General features: G+C 34.2%; 1 protein-coding gene and 1 long non-coding RNA gene across 2 annotated transcripts in view; one reads left to right on the top strand and one right to left on the bottom strand.

The window, feature by feature from the left end:
• LOC141393501 (uncharacterized) overlaps window positions 1-22,342 on the bottom strand; it is a 590,028-nt gene that overhangs the window by 425,152 nt on the left and 142,534 nt on the right. The window lies entirely within an intron of this gene.
• Window positions 8,906-22,342, top strand: part of LOC141393500 (uncharacterized) — a 118,813-nt gene continuing 105,376 nt past the window's right edge. Inside the window, exon 1 of the mRNA XM_073966520.1 lies at window positions 8,906-10,061. The gene's annotated coding sequence lies outside the window, so the exon portion shown is untranslated. The remainder of the gene's footprint in view (window positions 10,062-22,342) is intronic.

Here is a 22,342-nt window from a genome sequence, read left to right as displayed (position 1 = left end):
TGAAATTATATATTATTATTATTATATACGTCTATTAAATTTTTCCGAAATCCAATTGGTAACATTAATGGGTTTACGATTATTCGCCAACCAAAACATAAAAATGTCCATATTTTTAAGTATTACGACATCTGAAATCAGATTTTTATGAAAAGGCGCAGATAGGCGCAGCTAATTTTTTCACAAAATGATAGTACACATTAATACCTTTCACCACATATATATAACATCCTAGATCTACCTAGATCTCAAAAGTTATAATCCAGAGAACGCATGGATAACAAAGCAAAATACTCCAAAAAAGACATAACATCTTAACTCAAAAATATATTTACCACACATAACATTTTCATTATTTGTTAGCACTATCTTATTTTACATACCCTTTGAAGAGCTTTCCATGTTTAAAAAATATAAAAATGTTGAAATGTTCTTTTTGGCGACTAAAATGCTTTCACTACTTATTTATAATGGATGTCGGAAAATGATGCATAAGAAAATATGTCACCATTGACAGATCAGTATATCGCTATGTGATGTTACCAGATTGATTTATTTTTTATTTTTAGTGATTCAGAGTGTTGGCAATCGAAATCCGTTATTATTTTTTTCAAATTGTTCACTTCAAAAATTGACTTTTTGCCTCGAAAACCTGCTATTGGCCCCATCGTGCGTTGGTTGATTTAAGTTTTCTGTTGCCAGAGATGCTATGCTTACAGCACAAGCTATCTTTGAGGTCACAAAAATACGATTTCGTATTTTATCACATTATCATCCTACATAACCCATTAATCTCTAATTTAATATACTCGCTTGTTTAATATTTAAAATGGAGATGATATTAAGATGTAGAATAGCTTTCAAATTCAAGGACACAAGGAGGTTTCTTGTATAAATTTAAAAAATGGAGAGTAAGACATTTGTAGAGTAATAAATAAATTTTATAAATGATATATAAACTACAAAATGTAGTTTTTTGCATCTCAAATTTGACAATCGTATCACAATAACAAAGTTTTGTGATGCAAAGATGATCATGCCGGTTCCGGTTAATGGAATAACATTATTTCTCATAAATGTATTTTCGATCAAAAAAATAGGCTTTCTTGCAAATATTTTTAAATAAGAGCTAATTTTGAATTTAATGTGATGTTAAAAAATTGATACTGTTCTAAAATAATTCATTTGTACATTATTTTTGACCATTGAAATTTGGTCGAACGAATTTTAATCCCGGATCCTAAAGATTTTCACGTTTAATCGGTGTTAAATGAATAAAAAATTACATGTTACATGTTACGGAGTTAAATTACATGTTTCGGTTGTGTTGAAACTCCTCATCATGGTGTCGGTTATAAGCAGCTCTGTTCCCTTACGTGCCTGAGTCTTCCAGTTTTTACCTCTTTTTACCCGAAAAGTGTTCCCTTACTTCAAAAAACATAAAATTTATATAAAAGCATTTGCCAATTTTAGCCAAGTAAGTAAAGAAACATTCAAAGTGTTTATAAGTCCAGGGGCACCATTCTCGAAATCCAAATTCAAAGTTTGAATTTAAATTTTGCAGAACACATTTAATTTTATTATACCCTCAGCCTTTAGGCTAAAGAGGGTATTTACACTTTGATACGACCAAAAATGTGCCTCATCGAAATAATGGTTTTAGACCCCAAGTATGTTTGTACGATATCCGTTTCAGACAATTTTGAGTCGATCTAGCAATGTCCATCCGTCTGTCTGTCTGTCCGTCTGTCTGTCTGGCTGGCTGGTGCGCACGATAACTCTCGAACGGATCAATCGATTCGGTTCACATTTTGGGTATCGAAATATTTTGTCCAGATTCGATTTAAGTTCGAAGATGGGCCATATAGGTCCACTCCTTCAGGTACCTCCCCCACAAATTTCAAAAATTGTCGCAAAACTTGTGCGCACGATAACTCTTGTAGGGAATAACCGATTTGGTCCATACTTTGCACATCGTGTAATTTCTACCAAACTTAGATGAGGTTCCAATATAGACTCAATCGGTCCACTCCTTCGGGTACCTCCCACACAAAATTTCGGAAAAGTTCAGTTTAGGACCTGGTCCCAAATCGCTTTGATTTTTGTTTACGCAAGTTGGATTCGCTGTCCTCTATACGACGCTGTAGTTTCATTAGGGGCAAGTCCATACTTTCTGAGAAAATAGCCTGAAAGTTACAAAAAACCCTCTGACACCGTGTGTAGTGGTTGGAGCGCAAGATAACTCTCGAACGGATCTGCCGATTCGGTCCAAAATTTGGCTTTCGTAATATTTTGTCCAAACTTAGTTAAAGTTCAAAGATGGATTATATCGGTCCACTCCTTCCGGTACCTCCCCCACAAAAGTTTGAAAATGTTCGGAAAATTTGTGCGTACGATAACTCTTGAAGGGAGTAACCGATTTGGTCCATACTTTGCACATTATGAAATTTCTATCAGACTTAGATGAGGTTCCAATATAGACTCAATCAGTAAACTCCTTCGAGTACCTCCCACACATAATTTCGGAAAAGTTCAGTTTAGGACCTGCTCTCGAATCGCCATGGTTTTTGTTGTAACTTGTTGTATTCACTGTCCCCTATACGAAGGTACAAGTTTCCTCAGGGGCAAGTCCATTCTTCCTGAAAAAATAGCCTGTAAGTTGAAAAACAAACCCTATGACACCATGTTTATGGGTGGAAGCGCAAGATAATTCTCGAACGGAAATGCCGATTCCGGCCAAAATTTGGCCATCATAATATTGTTTCCAAACTTAGTTTATGTTCGTAGTCAAGCCATATCGGTCCACTCCTTCAGGTACATACCCCACAAAAGTTCAAAAATGTTCGGAAAAATTGTGCGCACGATAACTCTTGATGGGAGTGACCGATTTGGTCCATACTTTACACATTCTCATAATGTCTACCAGATATAGATCAGGTTCGAATATGGAATATTTGTCCACTCCATCCGGTACCTCCCACACAAAATTTCGGATAAGTTCACTTTAAGACCTGCTATTGAATCACTTCGATTTTTTTCATTTTTGCCTTATTAAGGCGAAGGCCATTTATAGTGATATTTAATTAATTCTCTTTCGAGTTGAGCTGTAAGGCCTTTAGAGATACATTGAAAAATTAGGAGTTTACCGAAGTCCCACGCATCCAACCATTACACTACGTTTCACGGGTGGTAAAGCCGATCTTCAGGTGTATTAGGATGTTGTTGTTGTGGCAGACGATTTTTGTTGAAGCAACTTGCATTCGCTGCCTCAATTACGATGGTAAAGTTGTTTCAGGGGCAAGTCCATACTTCTTGAGAAAACAGCCCGAAGGGTGTAAAAACCCCCTATGGCACCCCCATGGTCTATGCCGGTCCATTCTTTAAGTACCTTTTCCGCAAAATTTTTGAACTTTAATCCTAATCAACATTTTTGTCGGTTCATACGACCAAAATTTTGAAACCCCCTAAATACATAAGTTTTTTGTGAAAAAAGTGTTTCAATTTGCACAGGCTGAGGGTATATCTCTGACTGATACTTTCTTACTTGTTTTTTATTGACTAATCGCAATAATTTTTTTAGTATCAGAAATTTACTTTCTGCGTGTAGTTGTCAACAGTCCTTATGGACAACGTAAGTGTGTGAAATGTCACCAATTAATATATATCATACGTCACAAGTACCTAATGAAAAGTAGAAACTCCCCGTTAACCTAAAATAATGTTATTCAACTAACTCTTGAGTGTCTTGTCCTTCAGTTTCCGCTTGAATATGTGTTGATTTCTTAGAAAGTGTTTCAAGCTGTTTTATTGGTAACATGTGTAGACATTGCTTCTCAATTGCTTTTAATAGTTGCTTCTATTGCATTTATTAATACTTTCATACATTGTTTCAAAAACTTCGTCTTCACATTGGCATGTATGTGCATGTAACTCCTCGCTGCACATGCCGGTGAAGATAAAGGATATGTTGTTTCCCCTGATCATACAATTAAATGTGTGGAATGAATATGTATATAATACGCTGAGGAAACTTTGGGAAATGATGGATTACATCTTTAAATATTGGCATAATTTGAATCGAATTAATATTAAACTTGTTCATATTTATATTTAAGCAAATTGTTTTCGTAAGTAGTTGCATCTTACAATATAAACTTTTGTCTGTATATCATCCTCTTTGCAGTTCCCAGTTGTTCATCTCTTGCTTCCAGAAGGAGAAAATAACTTTACTGCGATATACATACATATTTATATAGAATTTTCCTCATCACTGCTTGAAATGGAAAATCACCTCAAGTGCATGACGCTAATGGTGGTGATGACTTTCACTGATGTCTTGCCGAGTAAACTGTGAAACTTATTTGAGGAAATTTGCCAAAGTGGCAAAGGAAAAAAAAAACAATTTTATGCCAACGAAGACTGTGAAACTCTTTGTAAAGATAAATGTTAACAAGTAGAAGCTGTCGTTTAAATTAAACAAACTTATATAACTGTCAGAGACGAAATATGGAAAATGATTTTTGAAATTCTTCCATTCCGTCCTTGACCTTTTCTAACTTGGCCATAATTACCAGGAAATAAATAGTGAAAATGCTCACCCCTCCTTTCAAATGTAATCATTAGCATATACATATATAAAAACATGAACATGTGCATACATATGTAGATTAATAAATACACAAATCTGATACTCATTGGTAATTGAAAACGCTGAAAGAAAAATTGCCAAATATTTCAAATATCCATTCTCTGTACAGACAAACAATGAAGTCACAGGAAGTCCAATAACAAAAAGTGAATTTTTCCCTGGCATTCCAATTAAATGGAAATGGAAAAGAAAAAGAAAATTCCTTTTGTGATACTAATGAATGAATTAGAACATTAGTTAAATACCTTGTCGGTTAACGAAGTCATTTGCAAATGAAAAAAATAAAAAAACATGACATTAAATCAAGGGGACGTCACTCTTTCTTTAGATGCTGCAGTAAAAAAGAACGACAACAATGACTGTCATTTTCAATGATCACTCAACGGCTGTAAAAGGTTTTAAGCGTTCTAGGCCTCGTGTTGTAGTTGTTATATTTTTATATCATAAGTTTTAAACTTAGGGAATTGCTTCCGCTGTTGTTGTTGCTGTTGCTCATCATCATCAAACGACATCAAAATTATTGCGCATGTTTAAAAGCTTAACAGTCTGGCTGGCTGGCGTGTTACATGTGAATCAAAATTATAAACCTAAACCGGCAAAGACACAATGACAAACTCCACAAATGGAAAAGAACAACAATTCCGTTTAAAACCCAAAGGAGAGTCAAGGAAATAATCACTCAGCCAAACGATGACTAGGTGCGTGTGTGTTCTTGTGGTGATAATACATTAAGGTAGCAAATGGAGGGACGCATTCTGGCCTTTTAACTGCAAATTACCCATACGTGAGTGTACGACTCAAGCTAAGTAATTTAAAACAATTAACAGACATCAGAGAGAAGAAACTCATATTGATTAAAACCTAAGAAAGAGTTGGAAACCAAAAGCAATTTGTTCTGCAACAATAACCGAATGTGAAAGATAAAGTTGTGTCTTGGGTTTCAAAGAAGTGGTGGCACTAGGTAATTGTTGTTGAAGAATTCCATTAGGCTATTTACAACTTTATTAAAAGCAAATAAAAGGAAGCAGCTACCAATCATATTCTTTGGAAAACATAAACGTGGCGGAACTGACATTTCCTAATCCTTTAAAATTGTTTAATGCATTTGTTGTTGCAACATAAGCCAGTACACAGGGTTGGACTGTTGTATGACCTTTGAAATATTTTTAAACAAACGAACCAAAATACCTAAAGATCTGGCCCTTTAGATGAAAAAGATCTACCAAAAAATATTAGTAGTCTTCATGGAAAAGAAATCCAAGAAAATGTTTTTTTTTTTGGCTGCATGACTGGGAGTAACCAATTCATTTTTAATAGTTAAAAAGTCCGTCTCTGAATAAAACAATAAAAATACTCATGACAATTCGTGGGGGTGACCAAAGAATAATTTGAGAAATATTTCAACTAATACCAGTGATGGACTCATGTAGAAGCCTTACGGACATAAAATCATATTGAAATATTTCCTTGGTAAGTCTCCAAGTGAATCATAAACAATATTGTCGATATGCAGACAATTTGTAGTCGTGACCAGTCGTGAAAATTTTGATATTTTACTCCTGTGCGTATGATTGCTGTTCATTAGACAGATTCTAATAACAATCATACTCACCCTTCTAACACTGTGAACACAAATTTTGGGGCAGAGATATTTCTTTTTGGAGATGAAAGCCCTTGGTGAGTATATTAAGAATCCCAAAGGACAGATCCGCAGTGACACGAACTTCCGCATTATGGTGTGATGAATTTTTTGCAAGAGACCCTGTAAGCCGTCAAGAATTAACGTTATATCTTTGTTCACTGTTGCTTTAGCTTGTTTCTGAGATGACATGTCTTCAGTCGAATCGAATGAGGATTTTTTTCGTAGAGCACTTCGACTTTCTAACTCGCTTTCTTCAATGTCCTTTTCGTCCTTTATTTTACGAGCCGCTATAAAAGTACCACAAGATGACGTTTTTCAGCTTCGAAATGTTCTGCAAAAATGTCGCTCAGAAAATTCTAGGTACGGCTCTCATTGACAACTAATCGATTTTGTCACGTTTTCGTGGTTGTTTTGTGCATTTAACCTGTTTTTGTTCAGAAAAAGACTATATTTTGTTTTTTGTATATTCGTTACAGAACATACAAAAACACCAAACACAGTTTTTTCTGAGCAAAGAAGCGTAAATGTCAAAAATGACAATAAAAACGCGACTAAAACCATTAGTTGTCAATGAGAGCCGTACCTAAAATTTTCTGAGCGACATTTTTGCAGAAAATTTCGAAGCTGTCGTCATCTTGTGGTACTTTTATAGCGGCTCTAAAAATAAAGGAAGAAAAGGGCAGTGAAGGAAGCGAGTTAGAAGGTCGAAGTGCTCTACGAAAATAATCCTCATTCGAATTGACTGAAGACATGTCATCTCAGAAACAAGCTAAAGCAACAGTGAACAAAGATATAACGCTAATTCCTGACGCCTTACAGGATCTCTAGCAAAAACTTCAGCACGCCATAATGCGGAAGTTCGACTCACCGCGGATCTGTCCTTCGGGATTCTTAATATTCTCACCAACGCCTTTCTTCCCCAAGAGGAACTTTCCGTGCCCCAGACTTTCACCCCCATTTCGTTGCACAGTGTAATTAAAACAAAAATTACAAAAATCCACTGAATAGTTTTTTTTTCAAGTCTTGTGGCATAGTGTTATTAAGAGTAACAGTTATCATTTCTCCGCCCGATACTGTCGTCTTCTGTTATTGTTTATATTTACCTCGCAACTGGTATTAAGTTGTTGTTGGCTTCAAACATTCTTTCGCGTTGGATACCATTGTTCGATGGTCTTAATGCCTGTTGCATATTTTCTTTTACATTTTTCAAGGTTTGTAAAACATATGTTTACTATTTGCTTTGACATGTGACTTCCATGTTTGAAAACAAATCTGGGGATTGGAAAACTGATGTTGGTTGCTATGAAGCATGCGGAGTGGATGTAGGGAGGAGTTGTTCATTATCTGCTTTACCATCGCAAGCAAATATGAAAGAGTGTTTTTTTCAAGAAGTCTACACTGTTAAAATACAAATTATTGTGTTATTGGAAATAATTCCAAAATTATAAGTCTTTTTTGTTAAAGCTTGTATTTTATGTACGAATTTATAGCGTTCCGGCTAACTTAAAATAGAAATCGAGTATTAAATTTCAAGAAGAGCCTTTTTGACATTATCTTTTAATGTGAAACTTACATTTTTAATGTCTCCTAATTGATTTATTTTGCGTTTTCAAATCCATCCAATAGTAAAAGAAAACAAATAAATGGTCCAAATTTTTTTCATAATGAAATGTTTGCCATTCGATCCGATCTCGGAAATTTGAATTTTTTAGTTATCGGTCAACGTTAATGCATGCCTCACGCCCATCGTATTTCCATAGCAGTAAATTTTTACGATTTTTTGGTCCATGTATAGCTGTATCAAAATCACCGCAATGAGTAAAAAAACAAAAGGACAAACGGGAATTTTATGCTATGAATTCGAAGAACCGATAGAACAAATTTGACAAAGATTTTGTAATAACTGGGAAATTTTATGTTCACAATAAATTATTTACTTAAATGATTAACAAAAGAATTATCATTTACATAAACAATCTGGTAACAATTTTGAAGATTTTTACCAGATTTTGTGTATGCGAACACGCAATATTGGTATATTCCCGTACTTTATTTTTATTTACTGGCAAAAGTTACTAAAGTTGTAAATTTTTAATTGTGGAACAGAGCTTATATGAAGCATTTAAGTATATAGCACATTTTTTCAACAACATTGTATTTTCTAATATGGGACATACATATTTTCTTATTACATTTTAAAATTATTTCGAAGTGTTTTAATTAAACAACAATCAATGTAAAGGCCTCAATGATATAAACAAGCAAGCAGTTTACATAAAAAATCAGAATTATTTGAAAGCTAAAAGGGAAGCATTAAATTTATCAGCACCTGCCACTTACCTCCCCCAATTTTCCACCTAGCAGTGCGTTCATAAGCATTCTTCACTTGATTCTGTTTCAATTCCATCATACTCTTGAAAACAGCTAATGGTCCGCATCTATAGCTGCTCACCACTCACCCCCACTATTTTCCATTAAAATTCAAATCATAACAATAATACAACATTCCAATTTCCAACCATTGCTTCAAACATGGTCAAACATGTTGGCAGCAATATAATGGTGGTTGCAACATAACAACCGCCAGGCCGACCATCTGGGCCATCTAAAAACTTTTAGTTTTAAAGCGAGTTCGAATGTGTTTAGACGCTTAATACGGAACCAGTTTAAACCAGCAAGCGGTTTAATCAACCCACAAAAAAGAACAAGAAAACAAAAAAAAGTTCACAAAAATAAGCTCTAATTTGGTGGTTTTGAGAATCAGATATTGGTGATAAGACGAGGCTTATTTTCGTTGCACAAATTAAAAATAAAAAAAAATTAAGAATTTCGAGGTGATGATGCTTGTGTTAATGAGTCTGTTATTTGTGTGTGAATGAGTTAATGTGGTTTACATAATAATACAAATGAAACAACAACAACAAGAGAATATAGAAATAATAATATGAGCTTCTTTTTGCGGTTACTTGCAAATGTTAATGTTGATGATTACCTCTAAATGCAACTGCAGAATCACTTTGATGGTGGATGAATGGCAAACGACCCTGTGTCCTGGTATTCGGTGGTATCATTAAACCTGTGAGAATATTTCTGAATGAAGTGTAATTGAATTGAATAATTTAAAATAAACGTGAGCTTATACTTTAAAAGAAATACAACAAAAGCCATGAGAATTGTAACAAAAAGCCAGTAACGACGACGACGACCGTCAACATAAAAATAAAACTGCAATAACAACAACAAAAACATCATCATAAGTGGATTATAACCATTAATGTTAAATAGTTAATGGTAAAATTGTTATATCCATGTGAAGAATGAGTGAAGAAGTTAGTGTCGATTTGTGTGAGTGCGATTTTACGGTTGTGTATTCGAAATGAAAATATAACAAACCACTTAATCGGAGGAACCCCCGGGAAAAGTTGTTCTCAATGATCGAGGCATACTTCAGAGGAAACTTTGTGTTTGTTTAACACACACACAGAAGGCAAAAAAAGAAAACATTTCCCAAGAAGTAGCAAAACAAACGCAACTAAAGAAATAGAAAAAAAGAACATAAAAATAAAACAAATGTTAAGCAACTTGAAGATGTATTCTTTTTGTTTTTAATAATAACATCCGCAAGTTCTTGTTAAAAACTCACTCACTTACCATACCTTGCCAAGGCAACAGCAGCAACATAGAAAAAACAAATACGAACACCAGCAAAATAGTGGAGTTAACATCTGAAACAATAGCAGCGGAAAATTCTTGCCAAGAAGTGGAAAATTTGTAAGTGAAAATGTTCTGTTTTTCTAAAGAAGAAGAAGAAGAAAAGAAAAATAACCACTTGAGATTATGCGGATATATGTTTGTGTATGTGTTTTCTTTAAAAACAAATTCTTTTCTTATTTCTACTCCACATTTCTTTTCTTTTCTTATTGCTGAAGTGTTACAATTGCATAAATTAAAAAGTTTTCACTTAGGCATGGACATTAAAAGCTAAGACGATAAGAGAGTACGCCGAGGGGAGAGGGTACTTGGAAAGCTTGTAGGAATGGTTGATGCATTATTTATGGAGTAAAACTGTCTGAAACAAAAGAAGCGAAGGCAAGACACTACATAAATCTACAACACAAGGAAATTGTATATTAGTTCTCAGGAATATAAACCCATTAGGACACACAGGACTATATGGATATATATGGACTAGGCCGGGGCGATTTGTATGGAAGGAAAAAAGTGATAGTGGGCGCCTGGAGTTTCTGATTCTTGGGATTGTACTGAGCAAAAAAGTCCACTAGACCATATGTCTACGGTGAAAATCGAGCCCCCGGATTTTGACTTGAAATTTTTTTCAAGGATATTTTGGCCAAACCATATCTCAGAAACTTGACCTATCCTGAAAATTTCCTTTTGCGTTCTTAGTACACTCACCAAGGGCTTTCATCTCCAAAAGGAAATTTCCACCCACTGACTTTGAGTCAAATTTTGTAGCACAGTGTAATTTATCGATATTTTCCGAAAAATGTGCACATTCTCGTGGCCATAACTGCCTGAAGGAGCGTTCCAATGCTTTTGCTATGTACTAGAGAGTTCTTAATCATTGTCTTGGCTACAATTTTTGTCTTTGTGTTGGATCGAAAATCTCAGTGGTTTGGCTGTTACATATATGCCAAAAAACCTTTAAAAAAAACTTCAAGTCAAAATCCGGGGGCTCGATTTTCACTGTAGACATATGGTCTGGTAGACTTTTTTGCTCAGTACAATCCCAATAACCAGAAAATCCTGGCGCATGTGGTGTTCAAATCGCCCCACCCTAATATGGACTAATATATAGTTATTTGGAAGTACGCAGGAGAGTGCCAGGGGACCCTCACTGGGAAGAACCACTGTATTGGTTTTTTGATTTTTCGTATTCGACAATTTTTCGTAAAGAAGTTTTTTGACCAATATGTCATGTATGTGAGCGAAAATCACGTTTCAAAATGATATTCATAGCCAAAGTCAATTTTTTGACAATAATCATTAATGTTGGCTTTCTTATTTCGATATTTATATTTATTTCACTGTAAACAATGTGCTCTTAAAGTTGTTATTTGTTCACGGAGTAATTAAGTAAATCGCATATCGATGGCTCACTTCCTCAACCTCGTATCTTAAAAAATACAACTTTTCTGGAGAGACAAAAAACGATTTATATTTTGATACATCGGTGTTTGGGTAAAACTGTTAAAGACAATTATTAGGGAATTAAGTACATCTATGCATATTAGTAGGAATAATATGCTAATCTTTTTTTAGTTTAAGCATGAGACGCATTTATTGAGATACGAGTTTGAGACAGTTAATCAAATCTAATCATTGGGGGCCCATAACAGCAAAAGTGCATGTGATAGCGACAAACGCCGAGACAAGTGTCTCCTCTTTTTAGGTCTTCTATCACGCTGCATTATCAGAATATGGTTATTTTGTTCGTAGTACCTCAACCATACACAAAATCAGTGACGTAGATAATAAATACAACTATTCCATTTTTATGTACCACTTACCACCATAAAGACAGCCTGCTTTTATGGTAACTATTGCAAAGGCATTGGGCACCTCCGCGCTGCAGTGATAAGCACGTCCACCTTGCACTTAAATGGTCAATTCCTGACCAGAACATCCACATTTCCGGCGGTGGCCAGTGTAATGTCGGCATACATTTTCTCAGTATTTCTGCCATGAAAAACTTCACTAAAATGTGGTGTCGTACGACACGCCGTTCGGGCTAGGTGAAAAGAAGTATGTCCGGGGGTATTGTGGAAACAGATGTATGTATTCCACTTTTATTCGTCCACTCAATTCCAAATAGTACTTAATTGAGTACCGTTTAGTATTTTTCGTTTATATTTGTATACATTTCCAATTCACCCCCTTACATAAACAAATTATCTCAACCGATATTAGCATAACACCTTTTAGTACTTGTGGTAAACTTATTGTTCCTATTTCCAAAAACCCTTTAATACAACAATCTTGCACTCCGTCCGTGAACCAATTTCCGGCCAGAATTCTGGCTCTACTCCTTCGCCTAATACGAAAGGTGCAGTTTGTTGCGCATTTTAGTACTTTCCTCTTACGAACACACCTACACTTCAATTTAGCCGTTTCGCCTTGACGTTGATTACCAGTAAGTCACACAAATGGTAACAATTTTAGTACAGTTAAGTACTTTTCGTAACCCTTCTTCTACGAGTTTTCAAAAACATAGCCAAATCGACCATCTACGACCCAAGACCCAAATTTTCAAGATCCTAGTTACCGCCCCTTCGCCTGGACATTGATTGCCAGTTAGCACTGCTCAGGTATTAAGATACGAGTTTGAGGCAGTTATGAAAATAGGAATGAATGAGATACGAGAATATATTTTATTAAGATTTTATCTACAGAATAAATCTTGTTAGATAATTAATAAAAATATTATAGACAGATCATGGTATTCACATTTCCCAAAACTTTTTAAACATTAGTTTTTTATTCGCATGTATAGTGTATGTTAACTCTACGAATTACAGTTGTATACCCTCAGCATTTTTGCTAACGAGGGTATATACTAGGACTAACTTTTTTACAGCCTCGTATCCCTGTATCACATTTTGATGAGTTTTTACCTAGATTGGATGAAATCGATTTTTATCATAGACATAGGGTCTAGTGAACTTTTTTGCTCAGTATAATCCCAGGATTCAGAAACGCGAAGGTCCCAATAAGGTATTTTTCCTTCCATACAAATCGCCCCGGCCCACTGTGGTCAAAATCCAAATCTTACGGGGAAAAATTAATAACTTTTTAACTAGTTAAGATAGACGATTGGAATTTTGAACATATGTTTCTTATGACCGTAGGTCTAATGTTATTGAATATAGTCTATATAGGTTCACATTTTGATGTAGATCCCATATAATGGTATCGTTATATAATAGTCTAGCTACATTTTCTGACTGATTTAAATGTATTTTAACATATGGGATTCAAAAATTCTCCACAAAAAAAACTAGAACGTAGATCCACTTTTTGGTGTACCCCCACATATAGGTGCTGCCCGATTTTAAGTATTTTAATGTTTTTGGCTACGTTTTCTGACCGACTTATAGGTCCACGTTTTGGTATAGTCCGCCTACAATGATACCGGAACTTAACGCCTTTTTACTTCAAAATAAAACGGCGACAAAATGAAGAGAAGCAAATAGAAGCAGTCGAAATTTTCGGAGTTATTACCTCGGAGTATGTACCTTACAAAAACAATATCCGGGCACGAATGCCTCTGAATGAAATTTGTTGTACTTTATATAAAATACTTAAAATCGAAAAATTGTGTCCTAATATTTAGAGATTATTTGTTGGAACATTTACAACAGTAAATAATATTTCTTTTTTAAGCTGCACCTCCAAGCTGTTGGAATAAATTAAATTGAGCACTATTTACTTTCAATTTTCCAACAAATTTTTTCGACGAAAACAAATACCGAAAATTCGATTTAGCAGTCACGAATAAAAACTCCAAATGTAAGTGCCGCTATTACCGTCAACAACAATAAAATACAAAATTGTTTATTATTTTCTGGTCCAGCTAAATGTTTAGAATAAGACGCTATTATGTTCATATAACATAAGGTAAGTTTTCGGACTTTTGCGACGCTAGATTTGAATTTCGCCCTCAGTGCGGCCTGCTGAGGGTATATCTCTGTCGGCAAAGCGGTCTGATACTTTTTTACTTGTTAACTTGCAAAGAGAGAGAGAGAGAGAAGTCTACCTTGACCCATCTGGAATGCCTGTGGAACAATTATTATTATATTATTATAACCAGTGATGCCAGATTTGCCGATTTATCGGCATTTTGCCGATTTTTAGTCCAAAAAAATAGAAATGCCGATTTGCCGATTTTTACCCCTAAAATGCCGATTTTTTGTTAAGGCAACTTGTTCACATAAAATTTCCGTTTTGTATGAAAATTGTGGTTGCTAGAACTAATTTGGTACAATAACAAAGACAACTATATCGTCAAGAGTAGTTTGATTAATAATAATAAAATTTTTTAACATATTATAAAAACAGTTTGAATTTTCTTGATTACCAAAACGTGTACTTCAGTATATACGCCAACGGAATTGTTCAAAAAACGAAATTGTCGAAAAGTGGGTTAGTGGAAATGATTAAAAACTGCACAAACTTTTACATTGAACTTTTTTTTTGTCAGATTTTGAAGCGGTTTAATTTAGAAAATAAACCTAAGTGCCTAGCTTCAGTAAATCAAAGTTTTATAATAAATGGCACAGAAGATTCATTTTTCGACATTATAAAGGAATACGCATGCTTTATAAAAATAAACGAAAAGCAAGTATCACGCGAACTTTCACGTTTAAATTTCAGAAATTTGTTTAAAGATAAAAACGTAGAGTTTTGGAAAACAGTGTGCGTGCAAATTCTGAACCATTATTCCCTATTTTGTCCAAATTTATTAAACATATTTTAGTCTTGCCACATTCTTCAGCAAATGTGGAATGAGTTTCTAGTCAAGTAAATTTAAATAAAAACAAGTGCCGAAATCGATTATTTAACTTAAAATTAAATAAGTCTGTTATAATGTTGTCATTAAAAATGATTTGTTACAAATATTTATTACAAAATATTTATTACAGAAATTGAATTTAATTGTAAACCAAAATTTCAAAATTAAATAAGTCTAACTGTTATAATGTTGTCATTAAAAATGATTTGTTACAAATATTTATTACAAAATATTTATTACAGAAATTGAATTTAATTGTAAACCAAATTTCAAAATTCCAATACAACTAGTAAGAAAGTTTCAGTCGGCTTTGCTGACAGAGGTATACCCTCAGCCTATGTGAATTGAAACTTTCTTTTTCGGACAGATCGAATGTTTTTAAGGTCTTTTCAGAATTTTGTGGCCATTTTTAGACATTTGAACTTGCCGAAAAATGTGGATTAAAATTTAAATTCAAAAGTTTTGTTGAGGTGGTACTTAACATGGGAGTTATATCTTTTCGATAGATATCGCGTCCACTAGTCATTTCAGTGGGTCATTGTATAACCGGTTGATCAGTTCGGAATCGGTTGATCAGTTCGAGAATTATCGTGCTCTACAGCCACTACATTTGGTGCCATAGGGGTTTTTACACCTCTCGGGATATATTCTCATGAAGTATGGACATGCCCCTGAAAAAGCTTTTACCGTCATAATGGAGGCAGCGTATACAAATTGTTGCAACAGAAACCAAAGCGATTCGAGAGCAGGCCCTAAACTGAACTTATCCGAAATTTTGTGTGGAAGGTTCCCGAAGGAGTGGACCGATTGAGTGCGTATTGGAACCTCATTTCACGATGTGCAAAGTATGGACCAAATAGGTTACTCCCTTCGTACGCACAAATTTTCCGAACATTTTCGAACTTTTGTGGGAGAGGTACCTAAAGGAGTTGACCGATAATGCCCACCTTCGAACTTTGGACAAAATATTACAAAAGCCAAACTTTGGAAAAAAATCGGCTCATCCGTTCGAGAGTTATCGTGCGTACCAGTCAGCCAGACAGGCAGACGGGCGACTCCAAATTGTCTGAAACACATTTCGTCCAAACATACATGGGGTCTAAAACCATTATTTCGATGAGGCACATTTTGCCCGTATGAAAGTTTATATACCCTCGTTAGCATAAGTTTTGTTTAGATTGACTGAATTGAAAATATATTGATCTCATATATGCACGTACTCATAAATATATACTACAGATGCATATGGTAAAACCATTTATTTTCATACATATTTTGAATTATTGCCTTGGTTTAATTTGCCGATTTTTTGCCGATTTTGAAAAATTTTTGCCGATTTTGGCACCCGAAAAGTGCCGATTTTCGACCAAACTTATCTGGCATCCCTGATTATAACTTGCAAATTTGCATTGTTAGTGCAAAATTAAATAATTCTAAAGTATTTTGGCATAATTCTTAAGTATTTTCAGAAACCGCCCAAAACGACTGAACATAGTGAACCCGTTATTTAACCTTTTCGTTAGACCCCATACAACCGAACTTAGAGAATTTTTGCATATATATACCGTTACAATTGATCTTTTATGACATTAGTTGGAAAAAATAATTAATTTCAGCACAAAAGAACCCTATATAGGCTAGGAAAATTTGATTTAGGAGCCAGCTGTTATGGTGGAAGGTTAAAATGCACTTTTGTATGTTTTTGAACCTAAAAGTCTATACCTTATGTGAACAATTTTTCATCTCTAATAAATGATTTTGTTTGAACAACACAAAGGTAAATTATAATCAAGTGACAACATTGATTGAAAAAAGTTAAAGCATGTCAAAAGTTTATGCAAACTTTCTAAATCATTCACATGAAATAATAAAATCACATGAATAGGAACACACACTCTCACAATTGACAATGGATCAATATTTATTTAAAGACCATAAATGATTATCATGTTCCACGACATATGGAAAAATGTGTACAGATTTAGTTAGTATTCGATCTATTTAAATAAAATACGTAAAACGAGAAGCCAAAGTAGTTAAGAAGTTTTAATAAATAACGTGGGCGTAATAGGCCCACCGTGCACACGGAACGCCTAGTTCAGTCATTAAGACAACACCGCAGTATTCAACGGTAGCTAAGCCCCTCAGCGTAATGTTGGCTTACATTTCCTAAGTATGTAAAAGTTCACTATAAACGGTATCATACTATAACCGAGACATTTCTCGGACTCGACGATAAAAAGTTAAGTTGATGTGCGAATAGAATGGTTTTATTAATAAAAACTATTTTTGCATTTATTACATATTATTACTTTTATTATTACATTTATTACTTAACCAGCAACAAATGCCATTTAAAGGTCTATATTTTATGTTTTTAAACCAATATTTATAATTAGACATTTTCTATTCAAAAACTGTCAGATACAGTGTATGTTAATTAGTCAAGAAATACGCCAACCAATACCAAAGAAACGAGACTTGAAATGGATACATCTAACCAGGGTTCGGGACCCGAGCCATTTTTGGATCGACTGCAACTCCGAAATCAATTCTTTTATGACTCCGACTCCGTAGTCGACTCCGGGGGTAATTATCTATAGAAGTCTAAATTAATGAAATATGCACAATTTTCATTTTTTTTTCACTACATGTTGAACACAGGTATGGTCCTAAGGTGTTGTTTAGGAATAACATTCTTCCAATGTAATACTCAACTACAGATCTCTAGTACATACATTGTTACTGCGGTATCTTACATCAAAAAGTAGCAACAGCATACACGTTGTGATGTTTCATTCGTACGAGTATGTAAATACTCACAGCTTAAATGAAAACCAGTGCAACTGTCATTGACTCAACCTAAAAAATATTGAAAAAAACTTGCACGGAGTAGGAGTAGAGATATTTTTCGACTCCGACTCCAACAAAATTACCCAATAACGACGACTCAGAAACCCTGCATCTAACATACATAAATATTTCACAAACAACCATCCAATGTTAAATTATTATTTGCAAAGAAAGCAACAAAATTTATAAATTTCTCAAATGTATAGCATTTCATCTTCTGGATTCCAATTATCCTGCTCTCTAACGGTATCTAAATGCCGAGAAGTACCTATGTGCATATGTATTGAGTGAATTATATATTTATAAATGTATGTTTATCTTTTGTTGGTTGGTTGTTGGTAGGTTGGTTACTTATTTATTTATTGCCATCATATTGATTTTGATGATGATGACAATGACGTGAAATACGCAAACAATCAACCAATAAGGAACAAAACATAGTATAGTGAATTTGCCATGAAAATCTGCTGAAAGTGTACCGTGATTGATGTGAATAAATTCAATTAAAAACGTCAACGAAATATCTGTAGTTGCACATATTCGCAATTTGCTGTCATTGATCGATTGGAAATACAATGGACCACATTACCTGTCAAATAAATAAACTTTGTAATGAAAAAAGTATTTTTCTTTTATTTGGAGAAAACCAGCACCATTCATCCATGCACCCACCTCTAGGGCCAATTGACGTATTTTATAAATATTTACAAACTGTCCCGGTCTGTCCCCTGTGTATTTCACATTTTCGCATATTTCTGAAAATAGCAGAGTAACACAATTCGTTTCAAGAGAAGTTTTTTTTTCATAGCATAACAATATTTGCTAGCAGTACTGAGCTATGGGTTTTATTCAGAAGAAAAAAATAAATAAATAATTCAATATAATTTAATCTTTGTCGCACGTGCAGAGATATGTATGTGATTTTTAAAATAGTTTAGTTTGGCTTTCTTTGAAATGGAACAATTAGTTTGTCTTTTATTAACTGTTAAAATTGTAATGCATATTTATGACATCTCCTCAATCTTTAAACTCAGCATTCCAAGATGTTTTATCATTCGCCAATGAATTTGAACAAGAACATTAAATATGTGTAGTTTAAAGTACAGTATATTGGCAATTATTCCTCACTCCCTTTGTTGATGGCGTTTCTCATGTGGACATTATCATCCATTGCTCCAAAGCTGTGTTTCCCAGCAAAAATACTTGCTACAAAACGCCCTACTAAGCCATTCTTTTAAGAAGGGCATGTCGCGCGAAATAAGTATTTAGAAAAGTAGTAATGACTTTTAGTAACTACTTATATAAGTGAACAAAAAAGAACAACGTATTTTGCGCGACATGCCCTTGTTAAAATAATGGGTTAATAGGGGGTTTTTAATTAGTATTTTTGCCGGGTACTAGCTTTCACACTCTGCGGTGGACCACTTGGGCATTGATTTTAAAAGCTTGATAGCTTCCCTTAAATCTTTCCGCAAAATTTGGCGATAATTTAGTCGATGTAACTCCATTAATAAAATCTAAATCCGAATTTAAGTGGTCCAATTATTTCAACGGTTAGTCGCTCAATATGACCTTGTACGGGAAGTAAAAGAGAACGTTCTTGGAATACATACAGGTACATTTGTAAGACCAAGTTAATTCTTTCTATTAAAAAGGCTTTGTAAGGAAGTAAAATCGAATATATGTATAAAAATACGAAACTAATATGTGGATGTGTTTGATCCATAAATGTCGTCTGCACAATAATAATCTTGCATATACATACATACTCAATACTGCGGCGATGTCCCTAAAGGACACAAATGAATAAATTTATAAATGAATAATAACAATCAATGAATATTTTTGGTCCACAAATGGGGCGATAACACTTTACATGTGCAATGTCTAACGTTCGCGATTTGCGGATGCATATAACAGATTTAAATGTACGCCAACATAAATGAAATGCGTTTCAAAAACTTTGTGAACACAAACCAAAATATGTAATTATACATTATAATGAATAGAAATTGTTTTAGCCAGTCTAAATGGTATTACCATTTCTAAAACAGCAAAAATATTTAATGAATACCGAAAATTTATACACTAGGTTTGTGGATTTTTTACAACTTAATTATAAGGTGATTTTTATATATGAGCTTTTAGAAAAAATTTTTGGGAGTCAATATAAGCAAATATACAACTCAAAACAAGCTTTAAAGCCACACTACATAACCAAAATGACATAAGCTTTAGTTTCTAACCAATTTCATCGCCATATCATTAAATATATATAATTTTATATCATATATAACTTCATTCCATATATCACATCAATTAATAGTGGTTTGTGCGTGACCTTTTTCAACATTTAAATGGAAAAAAGTTATTTTAGTTATTAATATGCAAAAGGTCATCCATTCGTGCAACCGGAAAAAAATTTTATGGAATTTTTTTTCATTTTTTAGTATTTCTTCAAAGAAGAAAATTTCAAAGTGGTTTGTGTGTACCCTTTTTTACAGGAAATAATTTTTAGAAAACAAAAAGTCATAACCCTAATATACACATATGTACATATATCATGTACATATGTGTGTTATACAAACTATACAAAACATTGCAATTGTCATTGCCGTCATCATCATCGCAAGTGTCATTTCTACATGTGAAGGAAAATCTTGATGATAAGTAAGTTATGCTCTGCTGCAGATTCAAGCAGTACTTGCTACTAATATTCGTAACGATTTTCTTGTTTGTCCGCCACAGCTTTGTTTTCACGTTGTGTCGCCTTGTTATTTAAGATTTGTCTTACATCTATTTTGTTTTTATTAGTGGCCTAACATCGCTGTTTGTTTGTTCGTTTCGCCGTGTTGCATGTACAACGCCTCTGCAATTCTTCATGGATTTCCCTAGCTTTGGTAGTCGGTTGGTTGGGCTTATCGCCGCCTCTGCAGCAGCTGCTGCGGCTACAGTTTCTCCCTAGCTCCCTGCTTAAATAAACTGTCTGGCGAACCGTCCTCAGCATTGTTGGAAGATTTATGTGATTGCAAACACGGGAATGTCACAGATTGTTAAACTTAATGATGACAACAAATCCGAAACAAAAACAAACAAAAAGACAGTCAGCCGTGTGTTTGCTGTATGTTAGGCGGAGAGCAAACAATTTTTCCTCTTCTTCTTTTTTTTGTATTGCAATTTGCTAATTAATTTAGAAAAATTCCAGTATCAAAATACCATTGAATGGGCGCTGTGGTGAGGAACTTTTCTGAGAGTGCAGCATGAAATTTGCATTTCTTTGTTTTCTTTCGTTTGCTAAAGTACTTTCGACAAAAATTAACACATTATTGCAAGATTATATTAGATTAGAACAAATAAAACGACTATTTGCCAGTTTCACTAAGGCCATTCGGAATTACTATCAAACAGGGGTGTAGATATTTTTATTTATCACCGTGGTGCAATGGTTAGAACTTCCGCCTTGCCCGGGATCGTTTTCCAGGCCGAGCAAAAACAAAACAAAAACTTCTCTATAAGCAGAAACAGTGGTGGTTAGTTAGTGGTTCGAACGAATTAGATTTCGACCTTGATCTGCATAAAACATTGATCTTTTGTGTGGGGGAAAGTGGCCGTAAAGATTGACAGGCATGTCAACAGCAGCTAAGTAAATGAAATCTTATTTCCTTATTTAAAAACTAATTGGGTACCATCTGTTACATGTCCTACCGGTTGCTAGCGGTCTCGGCGGTCTGGTCCTGAACCATCCACATCTTAACACCACAGGGCGACATTTATGAGGGACTTGAAGGAGTGGACTTATATAGACCATCTTCAAAATTTATGTAAGTTTGGAGAAAATATTGTAATGTACAAAGTTTGAACAACATTAGTACTTAATTCGAGATTTATTGAGCTCAGCAGTGAGTTATTTGTTGGTGATTTTTTAGAAGTATGAACTTGCGTTATATAATTCTAATCAGGACAGCAAGAACTACCTTCGATAAACATTTCAAAACTATTATCGCACAGGCCTCAAACTGCACTTATTCGACATTTCTAGTTTTTGTGGGGATGGTGCCTGTAAGATTGAACCGATATGTTCAAACTTGATTAATGTACAAAGTTTGGACCAAATCGATTACTCCGTTCCAGAGTTACTATGGACACTTTCCAGGCATACAAGCAGATGGACGGATATAAAACCACCATTTTGAGGATAAAAACATGCAATACATGCACTGAAAATATAAAATTAAGAACAAAACGTGACCTCTAAAAGCAACATAATTGTAAATAAAGCAAAATATGTATTTGGTTTGAGCTTGTCACATCAAACATTATGCGGGTCAATACACAGAAAAAAATAATTACTGCATTTCAGGAATAGTGTTCATAAAGTCTTGCCAAAGTTCAAATTTCTGCATTTCATGAACGCATTTCATAAAGCAAAATAAAAATACGGTTTTTTTCTGAGGGATTGAATAAAAACAATTTTGGCGAGTTGTTGGTTTTGTTATTATTGACTAAGAACTACCACACACCACCAACCAAACCAGAGACAAATTTTGCTGCTTTTTACTAATTAATGCTTTTATTTTGAATTATTTTGATTTACCGTTTCTTCTAATGGATTTTCACTGTAGTTCTTATCGTCTTGTGAACATACCAGAACAATACGAACCATATG

Source organism: Musca autumnalis, unplaced genomic scaffold, assembly GCF_047663935.1.
Source record: "Musca autumnalis isolate F117 unplaced genomic scaffold, ASM4766393v1 scaffold_2, whole genome shotgun sequence".
Lineage (NCBI taxonomy): Eukaryota > Metazoa > Arthropoda > Insecta > Diptera > Muscidae > Musca > Musca autumnalis.
The sequence above is the reverse complement of the archived record's forward strand: the minus strand, read 5'-3'. Positions and strand labels throughout refer to the sequence as shown.